The sequence below is a fragment of the Lepisosteus platostomus genome, unplaced genomic scaffold, assembly GCF_059453375.1.
Source record: "Lepisosteus platostomus isolate fLepPlt1 unplaced genomic scaffold, fLepPlt1.hap1 Scaffold_100_H1, whole genome shotgun sequence".
NCBI lineage: Eukaryota > Metazoa > Chordata > Actinopteri > Semionotiformes > Lepisosteidae > Lepisosteus > Lepisosteus platostomus.
The window spans coordinates 109,090-127,160 of record NW_028291481.1 but is presented as its reverse complement, the minus strand read 5'-3'; the positions used below and the strand labels follow the sequence as shown (position 1 = coordinate 127,160).

At 46.0% G+C, this 18,071-nt stretch overlaps 4 non-coding genes and 2 pseudogenes across 4 annotated transcripts; 1 reads left to right on the top strand and 5 right to left on the bottom strand.

The window, feature by feature from the left end:
* The first annotated feature begins 376 nt into the window (after positions 1-376).
* On the top strand, positions 377-448 carry trnad-guc (transfer RNA aspartic acid (anticodon GUC)). Its single transcript has one exon. It is a non-coding gene; the product is annotated as a tRNA-Asp (tRNA).
* Positions 449-1,069: 621 nt separating this feature from the next.
* trnav-cac (transfer RNA valine (anticodon CAC)) lies at positions 1,070-1,142 on the bottom strand. Its single transcript has one exon. It is a non-coding gene; the product is annotated as a tRNA-Val (tRNA).
* Positions 1,143-2,482: 1,340 nt separating this feature from the next.
* On the bottom strand, positions 2,483-2,555 carry trnav-aac (transfer RNA valine (anticodon AAC)). Its single transcript has one exon. It is a non-coding gene; the product is annotated as a tRNA-Val (tRNA).
* Positions 2,556-2,664: 109 nt separating this feature from the next.
* trnaf-gaa (transfer RNA phenylalanine (anticodon GAA)) lies at positions 2,665-2,737 on the bottom strand. The gene has a single exon. It is a non-coding gene; the product is annotated as a tRNA-Phe (tRNA).
* Positions 2,738-4,482: 1,745 nt separating this feature from the next.
* On the bottom strand, positions 4,483-4,601 carry LOC148638002 (5S ribosomal RNA; annotated as a pseudogene).
* Positions 4,602-5,123: 522 nt separating this feature from the next.
* On the bottom strand, positions 5,124-5,242 carry LOC148638001 (5S ribosomal RNA; annotated as a pseudogene).
* Positions 5,243-18,071: the final 12,829 nt, after the last annotated feature.

Sequence of the window (18,071 nt, the reverse complement as noted above, 5' to 3'; positions counted from 1 at the left end):
GTTGCCCTTAGAAATGAAGCAGAGCACTTCAACGGCACGGGTGTGTGTGTGTGTGCGCCCTGGTGATTCTGGGAGACAGATCGAACCTGGGCTAAGAGAGGGGGCTTAGCCCTCTTCCATTTGCTAGTTCAAAGTTGTACAACCCCTTTGTATCTGCTAGGCGGCGCAGTCGTCGTGCACAAAGAACACTTTGAAAAGCGTCAAAGGCAAGTCATTCCGAGTTGGTCGTTTGTGTTTTCCGTTCAGACGCGAAATGCTGACATGATCTCTCGGCTCCTCGGTTGTCATTTCTGCTCCGTAAAGGGATCACAGCACGCGTCGGCTTCCAGCATGCTGGGTCGGGACACGATGCCGGGGGTCGGAGAGAGCGATGTCTTCCTCGTTAGTATAGTGGCAAGTATCCCCGCCTGTCACGCGGGAGACCGGGGTTCGATTCCCCGACGGGGAGTAGCTTTTCTTTCACCTCCTTAGAGAAATGACTGCCTTTCACTTCTCTGTTTTCTTTCACAGCGTCGTGCACCTTTTCATTGCTCTCGCTTTCAGAGCCTCCGCACGGCAGTCGACTCAACATCAGGAAGCACATTGAAGTGAAAGCAGGAAGCGCTGCGACATGCACTGTGCAGATCCCGCCACACTAAGAGGTGAGTGGGTCTGTTCGATGCACAAAGAACGCTTTGAGAAGCGTCAAAGGCAAGTCATTCCGAGTTGGTCGTTTGTGTTTTCCGTTCAGACGCGAAATGCTGAAATGATCTCTCGGCTCCTCGGTTGTCATTTCTGCTCCGTAAAGGAATCACAGCACGCGTCGGCTTCCAGCACGGTGGGTCGGGACACGATGCCGGGGGTCGGAGAGAGCGATGTCTTCCTCGTTAGTATAGGACCTGTCACCTGTCCCCACCTGTCACGCGGGAGACTGGGGTGCATCAGGACGCGCCTTGAAGTGAAAGCAGGATGCGCTGTGACATGCACTGTGCAGATCCTGCCACACTAAGAGGTGGGTCCAGTGGGTCTGTTCGATCACAGCGCTAGGCGAATCCCCAATCCCCTTTTGTGCCTGGCGACAAAAGATGTCTGTTTCCGCCCGGTTTCGAACCGGGGACCTTTCGCGTGTGAGGCGAACGTGATAACCACTACACTACGGAAACGGTGGTAAGACGTGCCCAGCGGCCCAGCCCTGAGCTTCGCCAATGCGATTCAGCTGCTTCCAGTGCCTTTATTGGAGTGCGCTGATGGACCGTGCTCTCTCTCCAGAGACCAGCACGCCTGTCATGGACGGAGCAGGAAAGGCGGCGCCACATTCTACAGCCCTCTCCACGCAATCGACGAAATCGGGCTACTGAAGTGGAGAAAATCGCCTCTCCAGAAAGTGCAAATATCATCTTGGAGACTATAAATCCTATTGCCGAAGGTCAGCCCTGTCTACCAGAGTAACCCTCCCACAGCGATGATCAGCTCGTCTCACACGCGAGAAGTTTCGGTTGGAAACAAGCGCCCCCTCTTCTCGCACGTTTTGCACGTTCGAGTAGTTTTAATGCGGCTCTTTCGTACACGGTGCTGATCTTTTGGAAAGCAGGAGGCAAAACCGAGTCGAACCGCCTGGGTGAAAACCAGGAACCCTAACCGCTAGACTATATGGCAGCGAACAACCATGCTGTTCCCGGCATCATGCAAGCAAACTACATAAATATGAGAAAACACGCAAGAGAGTTGTCACTCAGAGTGTCGAAGGGTCGATGTATACTGGGGCTCAGTTGAAATGCAACGTCAGGACTTTTCCGAATTATGTCACACGAAGAGAGCACAGCCCTTTCCGCCCTGCCGCGTGTGTCTCGGTAACTCGCTGTGATCGTATAGTGGTCAGTACTTTGCGTTGTGGCCGCAACAACCCCGGTTCGAATCCGGGTCACGGCAGAATAGGGGCGTCTGCTTTTACTACTCGCACGAATGAAGGCAAAAAAAAGCCAATCGATGTGAACGAACGGCGCTTTACAGAGGAGTACTGCCTGACTGGATCGTTGATGAACGACAGAGGCCACTCCGACCTCTTCTCGGTTTTCTTCAATGACTTACTAAGGATCTTCTTCACATTCGCCCATGCAGGGGAAGCCAGTTACACCAAAGCAAACGCAGGAAAGTGCATTTCAAGCAGAGACCAGGAGGGACTTGTTTACACCGAGAGTGGGCGGAGAATGGAACAATGCGCCCAGCCCTGTTGCTGGAGCCGATTCTTGATGAGCTCTTGGGCTCACTAAGAGGCCCCCGCTGGATGCTAATCTTTCTGTTGTTCTTGCAGGTCCTGCGCTGCTTTTGAGCCGACAGAGCTCGACCTGGTCTGTCGGCACAGCCCAATTGCAAATGATCGGCTCCGCTTACAGAAGGAACGTGCGTTTGGTACAAGAGTGCACGAAGGCACCGGAAATACATTGGGAACAAATGACCGGTCGCTCAAGACCTCTGTGAAGTACAGGAGCGTGCAAAACGAGGCTGTTTCCGCCCGGTCTCGAACCGGGGACCTTTCGCGTGTTAGGCGAACGTGATAGCCGCTACACTACGGAAACCTGTAGGGACTGCTGCTGGTGTCTCGCTTGCGTTTCGGGCTGAGAAAGGGACGCGTCACTTTAGGCAGGTGGCGCTGGAGAGAGGAACAAAGGGCGCGATGAAACAAAATGCCGAAACCCGGGATCGAACCAGGGACCTTTAGATCTTCACTCTAACGCTCTCCCAACTGAGCTATTTCGGCAGTGCGCAAAGCCCACAGCCACCTGCTCCAGCCTTCCTGTGTTGTGGCATGAGCGCACCAAGAGTAGCGGGAGAGTGTTGCAGGAACGTCACTCAGAAGGAAAGCCACCCAGCTGCGCCCTCTGAGCTCTGTCCAGCGCATCTTCCTCGCATGGACTCCTGCCTGCGACGGGCAGGAAACAATTAGCAAGAACAGAACGACACCCCATGGGTGTCTCATGACCGCACCTTAGGTTGTGACACGTGCAGGTGTGAGGGGTTGCCGGGCTACTTTGGAGCAGAGCTTGGGCGGAGGGGGGGCGGGAAAGCAGACAAAGAGGTGACACCTCAAGGTCTGCACGATCACAGCTCTCCGCCGCCCCAGGCTTCCGCTCGATAAGCTACTGGACACACCCGCCCCTCCTCACACAGACCGTGGAAAAGCCCCCGAGTGGGAGGGCTCTCTCTTCCTCCCAGGAGCTCTTGGACACTAGGCACAGACAGGGCGCGGGGAGCCGCCGCCTGCAAACATGGCTCCAGGCAGGACTCCACTCCGCAGGAGCCGCAGAGCAGAGGAGATGAGGGCAGCTTAGCTCCTGTGCAGAGACCTGAGCTGTTGTTGCTGTGGATGCTGTCTTTTCTGTTCTCGGGGTAGGACATCAGGAAGCACATTGAAGCGCTGCGACATGCACTGTACAGATCCCGCCACTACTGGGCCCGATTTCTCCGGATCGAAACCGGGCGGAAACAGGCCCGTTTCGTTTGTTGCCACGCACACTGTTTGGGGATTCGCCTAGCGCTGTGATCGAACAGACCCACTCACCTCTTAGTGTGGCGGGATCTGCACAGTGGATGTCGCAGCGCATCCTGCTTTCACTTCAATGCATGTCCTGATGTACCCTGGTCTCCCGCGTGACAGGTGGGGATACTTGCCACTATACTAACGAGGAAGACATCGCTCTCTGCTTAGTGTGCAAAACACTTACTTGCAGCATTGTGGGTGCTGTGGTTTAAATGATATTGGTTTGTGAACAGAATACCCCTATCCCAGTACATTGTGCCACATTAAATAAACACACGAGAAAAAGAGATTCAGAACGCAAAGCTGTGTCAGTGTTCTGTGTAAAAAATCTGTTTGAACATCATGGGAGCTGTTTTTAATAAGCTGCTGAGTAAAGAATATTTTAATCTTCCTGCTGTCAGTAGTATTGTGCATATAGTTGACTCTTACCTGAATGAAAACAGGACGTAAAGGAAGGGTTTCAGAATTCAGACAAAGCTTTATTCCCGTGCTTACAGTCTGAGTAATTGGAGACTGCGCTATTCTGTTGCCTATGGTCATATACGGGTTTTTCACATGAAGCCGTATTGAACAGTATTTCTCGCGTTGTGAACTTGTGTATACAGCGGTCCCCCGGGTTCCAGTTAGTACGTAATTACGCATCGATGAAAAACCGGAGGTTTAAAAAAAGATAATTAGCTCACTGATACTTTGATGTAGAGGCTGTGGAAATATCCACGTCGTGGTCTTTAAAATGCATTTGGTTTGAAGGCGTTCTGTGCTTCCGTTGCGAAGATATGGACAAAAGAATATTCGCGCTTGGTCCAAAAAATGTAATATAAACGAAAAAGTAAAGGCTGAGAAAGCATTCACAATGTATTTTATGCACAAAGCAAGTATTCTCGCGATTCTAAGAGGTTTCGTGTAAACGCTACAGGCGTGGCAAAATCGTTTTCAAACTTCAAGCTAACTTTACCCCGATTAAAAGCTTACAGCACCTGGTATTCCGAGGCAGTCTCCCATCCAAGTACTAACCAGGCAAATCCCTGTTTAGCTTCCGAGAACAGACGAGATCAGGCGTGCTCAAGGGGGTGTGGCCGTAAGCGAGAGCAAGGCTCGCTGGCACCCTTCTTAGAGAGGACAGCTCCGTCACCTCTTTTACGACATTGCTTTTTTTCCCTTGCGTTTTTCTCTTCTTCCCACGTTCTCTCTCTTCACTGCCTTCGTCCCCGCTCTATTTCACTTCAGCCTTTCACTCTTGCTTCCTTCCAATGAGGACGGAGCTGCGGGAGAAAGGGCGCTATAGAGGATCGCTGTGGAGAGCTGCTGCTGTGCTTTGACATCTGAGCTCTGTGGAAAACGATCTCAATACAATTCTGAAAAACGCGACTCCCCGAACGCCAGCCGAGCAAGTCTCCACAGCCGAAGCGCTGTGTCTCTTTTCAGCTGGCGATAAACCTTTCCTCGATCCTTTGCGGACTTGTAAAACTGTTCATGATCAGAATAAAAAAAAAGCTCACGCTAATACACAAGCACCCGTGTCTCGCCAGAGCTGACAAATAAACAGACGGACAAGCCGCACTGCACTTGTGAACAGGGGAGTGAGCGGGGATAGGGCGCCTCCTGCGCTTAACAGCACCTGGTATTCCCAGGCGGTTTCCCATCCAAGTACTAACCAGGCCCATCCCTGTTCAGCTTCCAAGATCAGACAAGATCAGGCGTGCTCAAGGGGGTGTGGCCGTAAGCTAGAGCAAAGCTCGCTGGCACCCCACTTATAGAGAGGACAGCTCCGTCACCTCTTTTACGACGCTGCTTTTTTTCCCCTGCGTTTTTCTCTTCTTCCCACGTTCTCTCTTCACTGCCTTCGTCCCCGCTCAATTTCACTTCAGCCTTTCACTCTTGCTTCCTTCCAATGAGGACGGAGCTGCGGGAGAAAGGGCGCTATAGAGGATCGCTGTGGAGAGCTGCTGCTGTGCTTTGACATCTGAGCTCTGTGGGAAACGATTTCAATACAATTCTGAAAAACGCGACTCCCAGAACGCCAGCCGAACAAGTCTTGAAGTGGAAATCTAATAAGTCAATTGATTCTTAAAATGTAGAGAGCTTTGCAAGAAATATATTGGTGCTTTAAGATAATATATTTCAAGGATGTAAATGCTGTGCTACAGTACGTGCAGAATTTTAGAAAACAGTGCATCAACAAAGTACACTGTTTAGGTTACTTTAGAAGATAATGTACCAAAACAATATATGCTTTCTGGGTCGTTAGAATTAGCAGAAAGTAACTGATTAGCTTTGAATAACAAATCTAGTGCTTCTTCCCTCGCTTTTTGATGTAATCTGTTTTCTCTTAGGGAAAGGGGATCTTTTAGAAAGGACAAAGCGCTGAGCTTTTTTACAGCGCAACATCTTTTAAAAACCCTGTACTTCTTGTAACATATTGAGTCTCTGGTTGCACTTTGCGAAGTGGCAGCAGGGCTTGCAATATTGAAATAAAGACCTTACTCAGGTGAGAACTCTCTCTTGTGGCTTCCTTGATAGTTCCATGACAATTTGGGGGCTCGTCCGGGATCAGAAACCTGAACGCGAACGGCTGCTGAAACTCCATCTGGACCCTGACAATTTTAGCAAAATTGGACGAACCTCAGAGGATAAATTGTTTATCCTTCCAGAGACGCGTCTGGAGAATTGGCAGCTGTCTGACGCCAGTAAGTGATCCTTAAAAATTAATAGTTTGAGAAGCAAGCCACAGGGGTGTTCTCACGCGGGTTTGATGAGTCTGGGACTCATATAAAGAACTTATCTTAACACAGACGTGTGGTTTTTGCTCTGCGGAGTAGTTGATGTGATAAGGTTCAAAGTAAGGCACCGATCGGTAAAAATGGGAAATTAAAATTCAAAGATGAAAATGGGACCGAGCAGTCCAGCAAAAGTACATGTACGACAAATTCAGAGAAACAATTATAACCTGGGTTAGAGTAAAAAAAATGTTTTATGTTCATGAACTGTAAAGCTAGGGTAATAGGTGTAAGGGAACTTGCACATAATTTATATATGATAATTAGGGGCCCATAACTATGAAGGATCTTTGTAAGTGAATCAGAATGGACAGAGGAAAGTTGAATTAGGAAAAAGAAGTTTTCTGAAGAAGGGGAAACTTAGAAGAGAAGGAGAAGAACGGAAAGAAAGTGAATTGGAAAACTTATGTAATGGAAAGAGGAATCACAGAAATAATGGGAAGCTTCAAAAAAGACTAGTCTTGAAACTAAAGAACAGCAAGCTGCAGCTAAAGTCATGGCCATGTCTTCTAAAAAGAAAAAGTCTCCACCGAAACTAGAAAGCGGTCCGGAGCCAAAGCCTTTTCACTTGTTCGTGAAATGCCAATGTGCACTTTTACAGGTCCAGAAGGAACTCCAGCATATGTACATTGACATTGGTCTCCTAGTGAATTATTTGCATTAGTTAAGTCTTTTCCTAAATTGCCTGATGACCGTAAAGAATTTCGAAGAAAGGCAAGCCTTGTTCTTGATTGTCTTAAGCCTAATTACAGTGACATAACCTTGTTGCTAGATTATATTGTTCCTAAAGGTTTACAACGTCCTCTAAAAAGGAGGAAGTAGATTGGCGGATATGTAACCCAAATGATGAAGAAGTATCCATCTAAATTAAACCACACGGACATGGAGAGGAAAAGTTAGGCGGCCGCTTCTAAAAAGAGGTAAGGACTCCTCTTTTCTAAAAAGTCCCTTGTTCTCTCCATGTTGCTGTGGTGCTGAAGCAAGTACAACAGAAAAATGAGTTAATGGTGTATGTGTTTTTAGATGCCTGTTTTGTGAAGGTGGGGTAGAAAAAAAGGGATTGCTGAAGGAATAGCGTCTCGCCCTGCCCGTGCGAAACAATCCAGGTGTTGCATCCTGGTACACGACTGCAGTACGGCTGAAGGTAGTAACTAGAACTGTACTCGCAGAAGAGCCGAAAATGGTAACTCGATTCAACTGTGTGTTTAAAGCCAGGATTTGGAACCTGGTCCGTGTTCCCGAATTGTGATAGTTCGTCAGTTTGTCTCGACTGGGGGGTTCCGCGGGGCGCGTGGGAGACATGTAAATGGTTTGGTGTGAAGAAAAAAAAAAGTTTGATTAATCCAAAGTGAAACTTAAAAGAAATATGTCAGACGGAATATAGGCTTAACAGGAATGTAGAAAAGTGTATGAACATTTGGATAAAAATAAACAATATTTAGAGGAATATTTGAGAATTCAACAGAATATCATAGATGAGACGCAAAAATCTCTGATGGAAAAGCTAAAAGCAATGGCTGAACGAAACGAAGTTGTATATGCAGAAAAAGAAACAGCAAAAGAAGAAATAGAACGCCTTAAGAGAGAATCTGGGAGAAGGGTGGGAATTAGTGTGGAGATTTTTGAAAGAGCATTACCCACCGAAAACTGATTAGACAACATGTCAGCAGAAGGAAGTGAGGATGTTTCAGATTTTACAGAAAGGTTTATAGCTTTATGGATAGTATACTCGGGGTTAGCCGATGAGAAGGAAGTGAATGAAGATACTTCCACAGTAATAAAACAAATTTACTTGAGTGGGTTGATCTTGCTGATGATAAAACCTGATGTTGCCAAGAATGTACAACTATGCTTTCCTGATATTACGGACAGCGGAGACAGATTTGATTTAATAACTCGTGAAGCATGCATGCAGAAGTGCGAGCGCTGCAAATGGGGTAAAAAGACTCCCAAGGAGGAGAAAAGGGAGCCGCCAGTTTGTTGAAATTATTGTGCGACTTTAATGTTATACCGAGATATTAAACCCCAAAGACAAAACTACTAATAAGCTGGTGTACAGTTACTAAAAAAAAGGTGTTTTTTGGAGAAATTGTAAGAAAGAGGCTTGATTTCACAATTAAAGAACATGTCAGAAGCTGAAACGAGAGCCGTGCGTGAACTAACAGTTTTAATCTAGTAAACCCCTCTGTAGCCTTCCTAAATTTATCTCAGGATTTAAATAAAAGTGAAATAATCTTACAGTGTGCAGTAACTGGGGGACACAGGAGCACAGCTGTCCTGTTTTTAGACTAAAACAGCATAAAGATGTGATATAAAGTTTTCTAACGGGTAACAGGAGGCTACAGGAGAAGGGGTGCAAGGGTTGTGTTTAAAGCAAATATAAGCTGTCACAGTCTGCTTGGGAAAAGATGTACAGTTTCAACTACTGATGTGGGTGGGGGACACCCCAGACCTATTTTAGGCCCAGACCGCAGCATTTTATAAGGAATTACTGCATGAAATAGCATTTATGTAAACTAACTCAATAGAGTTATGTGATATTGTGATTGTTTTACCTAATTAGGGAATCCATAAGGCCGGGCTTCTCCAAGTATTGGATCTAAAGAGGAAAAAAAGGAGTATAAAACCAACTACATGATAAAGCCAGGGTGAATGCCTTCTCAGAACGAGCTTGTCCAGTGACGTATTGGTTTAAGGGGGGTAGTGCAGTCTAAAGACAAAATTGCCTTGACCCCTGCAGCAGAAACCGTTTTTGATGTTTTGAAACAAGCTTTCTTGCAGACACTGGCCCTGGACTGTATTCCCTCAGACTGATCATCTGTATGTGATCTGTCTGTAAGTGAAAGAAATGGATTGTGAGCCGTTGTGCTGGTGCAGGAGCATGGAGATAGGTATTGTCTGGTGGGTTTATTATTATTCAGGACCCCTTGATGCGGTGGCCAAGGGGCCGTGTTTATGTGTTGTGCAGGCTACCTGCCTGGCTGTATAAACTGTGAATAATCTGGTGTAGAACTAGCAGACCGAATGAAAATATTTAATTGAAACTTGTAAATATGCTAAATGGAAAATTGTAGCAATTTATATAGACTGTATATATACATTTGGTGTATGCCACAATTTTGGATGGCAGTGAAGGAATAGGGATTTCCCCAACATGGAAGGGACTCCAATCAAGAATGCTGGGTTTGTCTCTGAACTGTTAGAAGCTTTGCAGCTACTGACTGAAGTAGCTGTGGTAAAGTATAAATCACATAATAAAGAAATGTTTCCAGTAACTCGAGGGAACAACTTTGCAGATGTAGCTGTCAGGTGCACAGTCCTGGTAGAACAGGAGTCTGAGACCCCTGTGAGACCTCTGTTGGTGAAAAGGGGACAGCTACAGGATATTCAGGCTGAGGCCTCTAAAGCAGAGAAAAGGACATGGTTAGAAAAGAGTGTGGTGCTGCCAGCACACTGGACGCTCTGCATGCCCTCACAGCCTAATGCCCTTTGTAGCTCGACTAATGCACTGTGTCGGACACCTGGGTGTGAGTCAAATGGTGTGCTGGTTACCCAAACCTGGGTGGGGACCGTGTTTGAAGCAGTAGCCACTTATGTGGCATCTCAATGTGATGCTTATCAAAGGAACTCAACTACAGTTCAGGTGCAGGTGCTACAGCTCAAAAGGCCTGCTCCTGAGAAACCTTTCATGCAGTAGTAAATGTTTACAACCTTGGCTGCTAATCTGTTTTCCCAGTGGGTTGCTGTCACTGCCTCTGTGTCTACCAAACACTTGATGATGGAGATAAGCCCTTGGTGGGCACTGCCCTACCGCATGTATTATGATCAAGGGACAGGCTGTGGCTGGATTATTCGGGGTGAGATGGACTGAGATCACCCTCAGTCTGCTAGAACAGTGGAATGAAGGAACAGAAAAGATTGACTAGACATCAGACTGAAGGAACACCATGGGATGCGGGCTGGATCAAACAGAACTGTGTAATAGAGCCTGTTTGATATCATCACAGGCCAATCAACGAAACTTCCTAGAGGGATGAATTTGGCTAATGGATTGTTGAATTTGCTAATTCTCTATTGTAGTATTGTAGGTTGTTAATTGAAGTGGTGCACGGGGCTGGTGAACAGGTGCTGGACACTTGGAGACCTCCAGTAGAGGGAAGACACGACCTGATAACTGGCGAGTGGGTGTGGGTGAGGAAGATATACCCTGCCAGATGTTGCAACCCTGCTGGGAAGGTCCATATCAAGTGCAACTGACTACCGACTCTGCCATCTGAGTGACAGGATGAGATCGCTGGATCTACGCATTGCGCTGACACCGAACCACTGCACCAGAGACTGAGTGAACATTATTATATTGTCACTGTTTCTGTGTTTGTTGAGCTTCCTGAGGGGGGGTGACAGTGTACCTGTTAAGTGTAAGGAGTTTTACTTTAATAAATGGGGATATGGAATCAATACTTTATCAGTCAGCCACAAATAATAATCAGAGCTCCTGTTGGGATTGTATTGCTATAAAAGATGCTCATGGGAGTAATCCCCTTTGATAGAGGTGATTATTTAGGTTTATTGGCATGGGTAAATAGCCCTGCTTTTAGTCTGAGTGTAACTCAGATGTATTAGAATGGAAATAACTGTATGCTCCTCGCTATAATCACAGTTTTAGGCCATTCTCTATTAGGGTGATAGACAGCTGTTTAGGTGAGCAAAGACTAAACAGTACTTGTATTCTAGACAATTATTAGCAAATTAGTGACTTAGCAAAGCACATCTATGATGAAGAAAAATATATATCATAATTATAATCCAGATGATTGGGGCATTGGTGCATGGCTACAGTCTGTGCTAGGAACCTGGAGAGGGTCTCTGGTTCAATACATATTTGTGTGTCTGGTATTATTCGTTATAATCATACTGTTAATATCCTGCTTGAAAAACATGTGGACTAAAGCTGCTGCTTCTGTGCTAATTGTACGCCCTGAAGGGATCATGAAGGTCAAAAAATGATTTAATGGGAAAGGTTCTCTTATCTAGTGGCAGAACCTGATGGGTAGAACAATATAGTTTTAAGGGGGGGTTACCCTTGGGAGTGATTCCCCTAGATGCACATTATTATTATGATTTGTTTGTTCATAATAAGATGTTTTGCAGGAACGGGCCAATGAGAAATTTTACAACTTCAGCTAGAATTGTTCTGCAAAATGGCACAGCTGAGGCAGTGCAACAATGTGTAGATTTTTCTAAGAGTTTCTTCTGGTGAAAGACTTCAGGAAAAAGAAGTGGTGTTCACTCAGGTGGAGGGGGCCGTACCACGGCTGCTGACCACTGCGACTGCTGTGAAAGTCACGGAAAGGGTGCCCTGAATTCATGCTTCCCACTGTAAAAAGGTCACAAACGAACTGAGCAACGCGCAGGAGTGATGTCTCCACAGGGATAGATGGGGATCACATGCTTGGGACTGATGTGCCCAGCCTTTTTCCTTTTTATGTGGAAGCCTGTCACCACCCAGAAAGAGGAAGAATCTAAATGCGAAGCCTCTTTGTATACAAACTGGCTGAATGAAACTGATAATGAGGGGGATATGAGTAATTTGTGGTATAAACTTATAAATCATACTGTAAAGTTAAAGAAATTTAATGCATCTTGTTATGTATGTGCTTTAATGCCTCATTCTACAGCCTCACCCATTTCTCTCCTGGTTAGAATCACTGTTTGGGCCAGGGGGAATGTTTTTCTTTAAGTTACTAACACCGATTATAGTAGCTGTGATACTTGTCTTCCTGTTTTTGTGTTGCTGTACGACATATATTATTCCAATGCTTTGAAATATGGTAATGAATATGTTTGCGCATCAGTATGTTCTGATAAGAACGCAAGAATCCGAGGTATGGGAGCCTCCTGGGAGTCCATATTGTAACACCCTCGCCTGGTGGTGAGGAGGAAGCGCCCCCAGGCGCTCGTAGTACCGCTGGGCATGCTGGGAGTGGTAGCCGGGGAGAGTCTGAGGGTCAGCACGATGACCAGCGGCTGACCCTACCTGTGTAAATAATGTCCTGTAAAAGTATAGTGTGTTGTTAGGTAATTACCACCTTAACGATGTGTACGTGTTCCGTCAGTCTCCTCATGTGCGTGTAGATCCTGTGTTTGGTTTTGTGTGGTTGTTAACGAATAAAGCTAATGCTTGTTTGTTAATCGCGTCTCCACTCGTCCTTTGTTCTGAAAAGAACCTGTAAATGCTACAATATTCTTTACTCAGCAGCTTATTAAAAACAGCTCCCGTGATGTTCAAACTGATTTTTTACACAGAACCTGACACAGCTTTGCGTTCTGAATCTCTTTTTCTCGTGCGTTTATTTAATGTTGCACAATGCACTGGGATAGGGGTATTCTGTTCACAAACCAATAGCATTTAAACCACAGCACCCACAATGCTGCAAGTAAGTGTTTTGCACACTAAGCAGAGAGCGATGTCTTCCTCGTTAGTATAGTGGCGAGTATCCCCACCTGTCACGCGGGAGACCGGGGTACATCAGGACGGCCACAACGCAAAGTACTGACCCCTATACGATCACGGCGAGTTACCAATACACACGTGGCAGGGCGGAAAAGGCTGTGCTCTCTTCGTGTGACATAATTCGGAAAAGTCCTGACGTTGCATTTCAACTGAGCCCCAGTATACATCGACCCTTCGACATTCTGAGTGACAACTCTCTTGCGTGTTTTCTCATATTTATGTAGTTTGCTTGCATGATGCCCAGAACAGCGGGGTGGCGCCCTCCCATTCGCTCTAGCAGTTAAGATTCCTGGTTTTTACGTGTCAGTTTTGCCTCCTGCTTTCCAAAAGATCAGCACCGTGTACGAAGGAGCCGCATTAAAACTACTCGAACGTGCAAAACGTGCGAGAAGAGGGGGCGCTTGTTTCCAACCGAAACTTCTCGCGTGTGAGACGAGCTGATCATCGCTGTGGGAGGGTTACTCTGGTAGACAGGGCTGACCTTCGGCAATAGGATTTATAGTCTCCAAGATGATATTTGCACTTTCTGGAGAGGCGATTTTCTCCACTTCAGTAGCCCGATTTCGTCGATTGCGTAGAGAGGGCTTTAGAATGTGGCGCCGCCTTTCCTGCTCCGTCCATGATAGGCGTGCTGGTCTCTGGAGAGAGAGAGCACGGTCCATCAGCGCACTCCAATAAAGGCACTGGAAGCAGTTGAATCGCATTGGCGAAGCTCAGCACTAGGCCGCTACTGTTTCCGTAGTGTAGTGGTTATCACATTCGCCTCACACGCGAAAAGTCCCTGGTTTGAAACCGGGCGGAAACAGGCTTCTTTTGTCGCCACGCACAAAAGGGGATTGGGGATTCGCCTAGCGCTGTGATCGAACAGACCCACTCACCTCTTAGTGTGGGGAGATCTGCACAGTGCATGTCGCAGCGCATCCTGCTTTCACTTCAATGCGCGTCCTGATGTACCCAGTCTCCCGCGTGACAGGTGGGGACAGGTGACAGGTCCTATACTAACGAGGAAGACATCGCTCTCTCCGACCCCCGGCATCGTGTCCCCGACACACCGTGCTGGAAGCCGACACGTGCTGTGATTCCTTTACGGAGCAGAAATGACAACCGAGGAGCCGAGAGATCATTCCAGCATTTCGCGTCTGAACGGAAAACACAAACGACCAACACCGGGGTAAAGTTAGCTTGAAGTTCGAAAACGATTTTGGCACGCCTGTAGCGGTTTCACGAAATCTCTTAGAGTTACAAAAACACTTGCTTTGTGTATAAAATACATTGTGGATGATTTCTCAGCCTTTACTTTTTCGTTTTTATGACATTTTTTTTGACCAAGCACGAATATTCTTTTGTCCATATCTCCGCAATGGAAGCACAGAACGCCTTCAAACCAAAAGCATTTTAAAGACCACGATTTGTGGATATTTCCACAGCCTTTACATCAAACTATCGGTGAGCTAATTATCTTTTTTTAAACCTCCGTTTTTTCATCGATGCGTAATTACGCACGAACTGGAACCCGGGGGACCGCTGTGTGCACACGTTCACAAAGCGAGAAATACTGTTCAATACGGCTTCATGCGAAAAACTCGTATATGACCATAGGAAGCAAAACAGCGCGGTCTCCAATTACCCAGACTGTAAGAACGGGAATAAAGCTTTGTTTGATTTCTGAAACCCTTCCTTTACGTCCTGTTTTCATTCAGGTAAGGGTCAACTATATTCACAATACTACTGACAGCAGGAAGATTAAAATATTCTTTACTCAGCAGCTTATTAAAAACAGCTCCCATGATGTTCATACCGACTTTTTACACAGAACACTGACACAGCTTTGCGTTCTGAATCTCTTTTTCTCTTGCTTTTATTTAATGTGGCACAATGCACTGGGATAGGGGTATTCTGTTCACAAACCAATAGCATTTAAACCACAGCACCCACAATGCTGCAGGTAAGTGTTTTGCACACTAAGCAGGTCATCTGACTATTCCCAGCTTTGTTTTGGGTTATGGAACCTTTCTTTTTTTATGATTTTCTGAAGATAACACTACAGGTAACACACTGGGGTAGGTGGGTCTTCTTCATGGCTCAATAGCATTTCAAATACAGCACCCACACTGCTGAAACCAAGTGTTTTACACACCAGACAGGCCCCCTAACTTTATATAAACTTGCTGTGGCTGTGGCCCCTTTCTTTATTTTGTAATGATTTTCTGAAGATAACACTACAGGTAATATAGTGCCATAGGTGGGTCATCTTCATGGCTAAATAGCATTTCAAATACAGCACCCACACTGCTGAAACCAAGTGTTTTACACACCAGACAGGCCCCCGAACCTCGTACAACCTTGCTGTGGCTGTGGCCCCTTTCTTTAATTTTTTATGATTTTTTGAAGATAACACTACAGGTAATACACTGGGATAGGTGGGTCATCTTCATGACTCAATAGCATTTCAAATACAGCACCCACACTGCTGAAACCAAGTGTTTTACACACCAGACAGGCCCCCTAATTTTATATAACCTTGCTGTGGCTGTGGCCCCTTTCTGTATTTTGTAATGATTTTCTGAAGATAACACTACAGGTAATATAGTGCCATAGGAGGGTCATCTTCATGGCTCAATAGCATTTCAAATACAGCACCCACACTGCTGAAACCAAGTGTTTTACACACCAGACAGCCCCTCGAACCTTGTACAACCTTGCTGTGGCTGTGGCCCCTTTCTTTATTTTGTAATGATTTTCTGAAGATAACACTACGTTCACAAAGCGAGAAATACTGTACAATACGGCTTCATGCGAAAAACCCGTATATGACTATAGGAAGCAAAACAGCGCGGTCTCCCATTACCCAGACTGTAAGAACGGGAATAAAGCTTTGTTTGATTTCTGAAACCCTTCCTTTACGTCCTGTTTTCATTCAGGTAAGGGTCAACTATATTCGCAATACTACTGACAGCAGGAAGATTAAAATATTCTTTACTCAGCAGCTTATTAAAAACAGCTCCCATGATGTTCATACCGACTTTTTACACAGAACACTGACACAGCTTTGCGTTCTGAATCTCTTTTTCTCTTGCTTTTATTTAATGTGGCACAATGCACTGGGATAGGGGTATTCTGTTCACAAACCAATAGCATTTAAACCACAGCACCCACAATGCTGCAGGTAAGTGTTTTGCACACTAAGCAGGTCATCTGACTATTCCCAGCTTTGTTTTGGGTTATGGAACCTTTCTTTTTTTATGATTTTCTGAAGATAACACTACAGGTAACACACTGGGGTAGGTGGGTCTTCTTCATGGCTCAATAGCATTTCAAATACAGCACCCACACTGCTGAAACCAAGTGTTTTACACACCAGACAGGCCCCCTAACTTTATATAACCTTGCTGTGGCTGTGGCCCCTTTCTTTATTTTGTAATGATTTTCTGAAGATAACACTACAGGTAATATAGTGCCATAGGTGGGTCATCTTCATGGCTAAATAGCATTTCAAATACAGCACCCACACTGCTGAAACCAAGTGTTTTACACACCAGACAGGCCCCCGAACCTCGTACAACCTTGCTGTGGCTGTGGCCCCTTTCTTTAATTTTTTATGATTTTTTGAAGATAACACTACAGGTAATACACTGGGATAGGTGGGTCATCTTCATGACTCAATAGCATTTCAAATACAGCACCCACACTGCTGAAACCAAGTGTTTTACACACCAGACAGGCCCCCTAATTTTATATAACCTTGCTGTGGCTGTGGCCCCTTTCTGTATTTTGTAATGATTTTCTGAAGATAACACTACAGGTAATATAGTGCCATAGGAGGGTCATCTTCATGGCTCAATAGCATTTCAAATACAGCACCCACACTGCTGAAACCAAGTGTTTTACACACCAGACAGCCCCCCGAACCTTGTACAACCTTGCTGTGGCTGTGGCCCCTTTCTTTATTTTGTAATGATTTTCTGAAGATAACACTACAGGTAATAATATAGTGCCATAGGTGGGTCGACTTCATGGCTCAATAGCATTTCAAATACAGCAGCCACACTGCTGAAACCAAGTGTTTTACACACCAGACAGGCCCCCGAACCTCATACAACCTTGCTGTGGCTGTGGCCCCTTTCTTTATTTTTTTATGATTTTCTGAAGATAACACTACAGGTAACACAGTGCGATAGGTGGGTAGTCTTCATGGCTCAATAGCATTTCAAATACAACAACCACACTGCTGAAACCAAGTGTTTTACACACCACACAGGTCCCCTAACCTTATACAACCTTTCTGTGGTTGTGGCCCCTTTATTTATTTTTTTAATAAGAATTTTAGTTTTTCAATATGGCACCATAGAGAGGCGGTACATGGGGATTGGGGGGTGCTATTCATGAGTCAATAGCTCTTCAAGCACAACAGCCACAGTGCTGCAACCAGGTGTTTTACACCAGATATTTCCCCTAACCTTATACAACCTCGCTTTGAGTTGTGGAACATTTCTTTATTTTTTAATGTTTTTTTTGACTGTAATCAAGTGTTGTGCTCACTAGGCAGGCCTCCTGACCTTTCACAGTCATGCTTTGTTGTGTGCAACTTTAATTATCTTTTTAGGATTTTTTGAACATGGCAACTTCCACCGAGACGGATGGGGGGTGTGGGGGTGCTCTTCAATAGTTATTTTTATCTATACACACAAACGGATGTAACCAAGACACTCAGAACCTGTCACGCAGGGGCTGACTGCTGAGGATAGGGATCCAATGCGGTGCCCTTGGTAGGGTTGGCGCGAGACGCAGGCGTAGTCGGAGTAAACAGGCAGGGGCCTGAGTCCAGGAAGGCGTAGTACAGGCATAGGCACAGAATCGACAGGTGAAGGCATAGTCGAGGGACTGGCAGGGGTCGGAGTCCGGGAAGGCGTAGAAGTTGCGTCGGTAGGCAGAGGCGTAAACGAAGAGACAGGCTGGGGTCAGGATCCGAGAAAGTGTAAAACAGGCGAAGGTACAAAATCGAGTGGCTAAAGCGGTAGTCGGAAAAGCGGGGTCGAGGTCCAGGGGAGAAGTCATAGTAAGGCAAAGGCGTAGTTAGTAGGTAAGCTCCGGGAGAGAATCTCAATCGTGAGCAATGACCGGGGGGCAGATGAGGGTTTAAGCAGAGGACTGATTGACACGTGCACGTTTGGTACGGGGAGAGCTCGTAGGAATGCGGGAGCGCTTGCCTGCGTGAGGGAGATTCGTGGCAAAACCAACAGAATCAACCTGAACTCACAGAAAA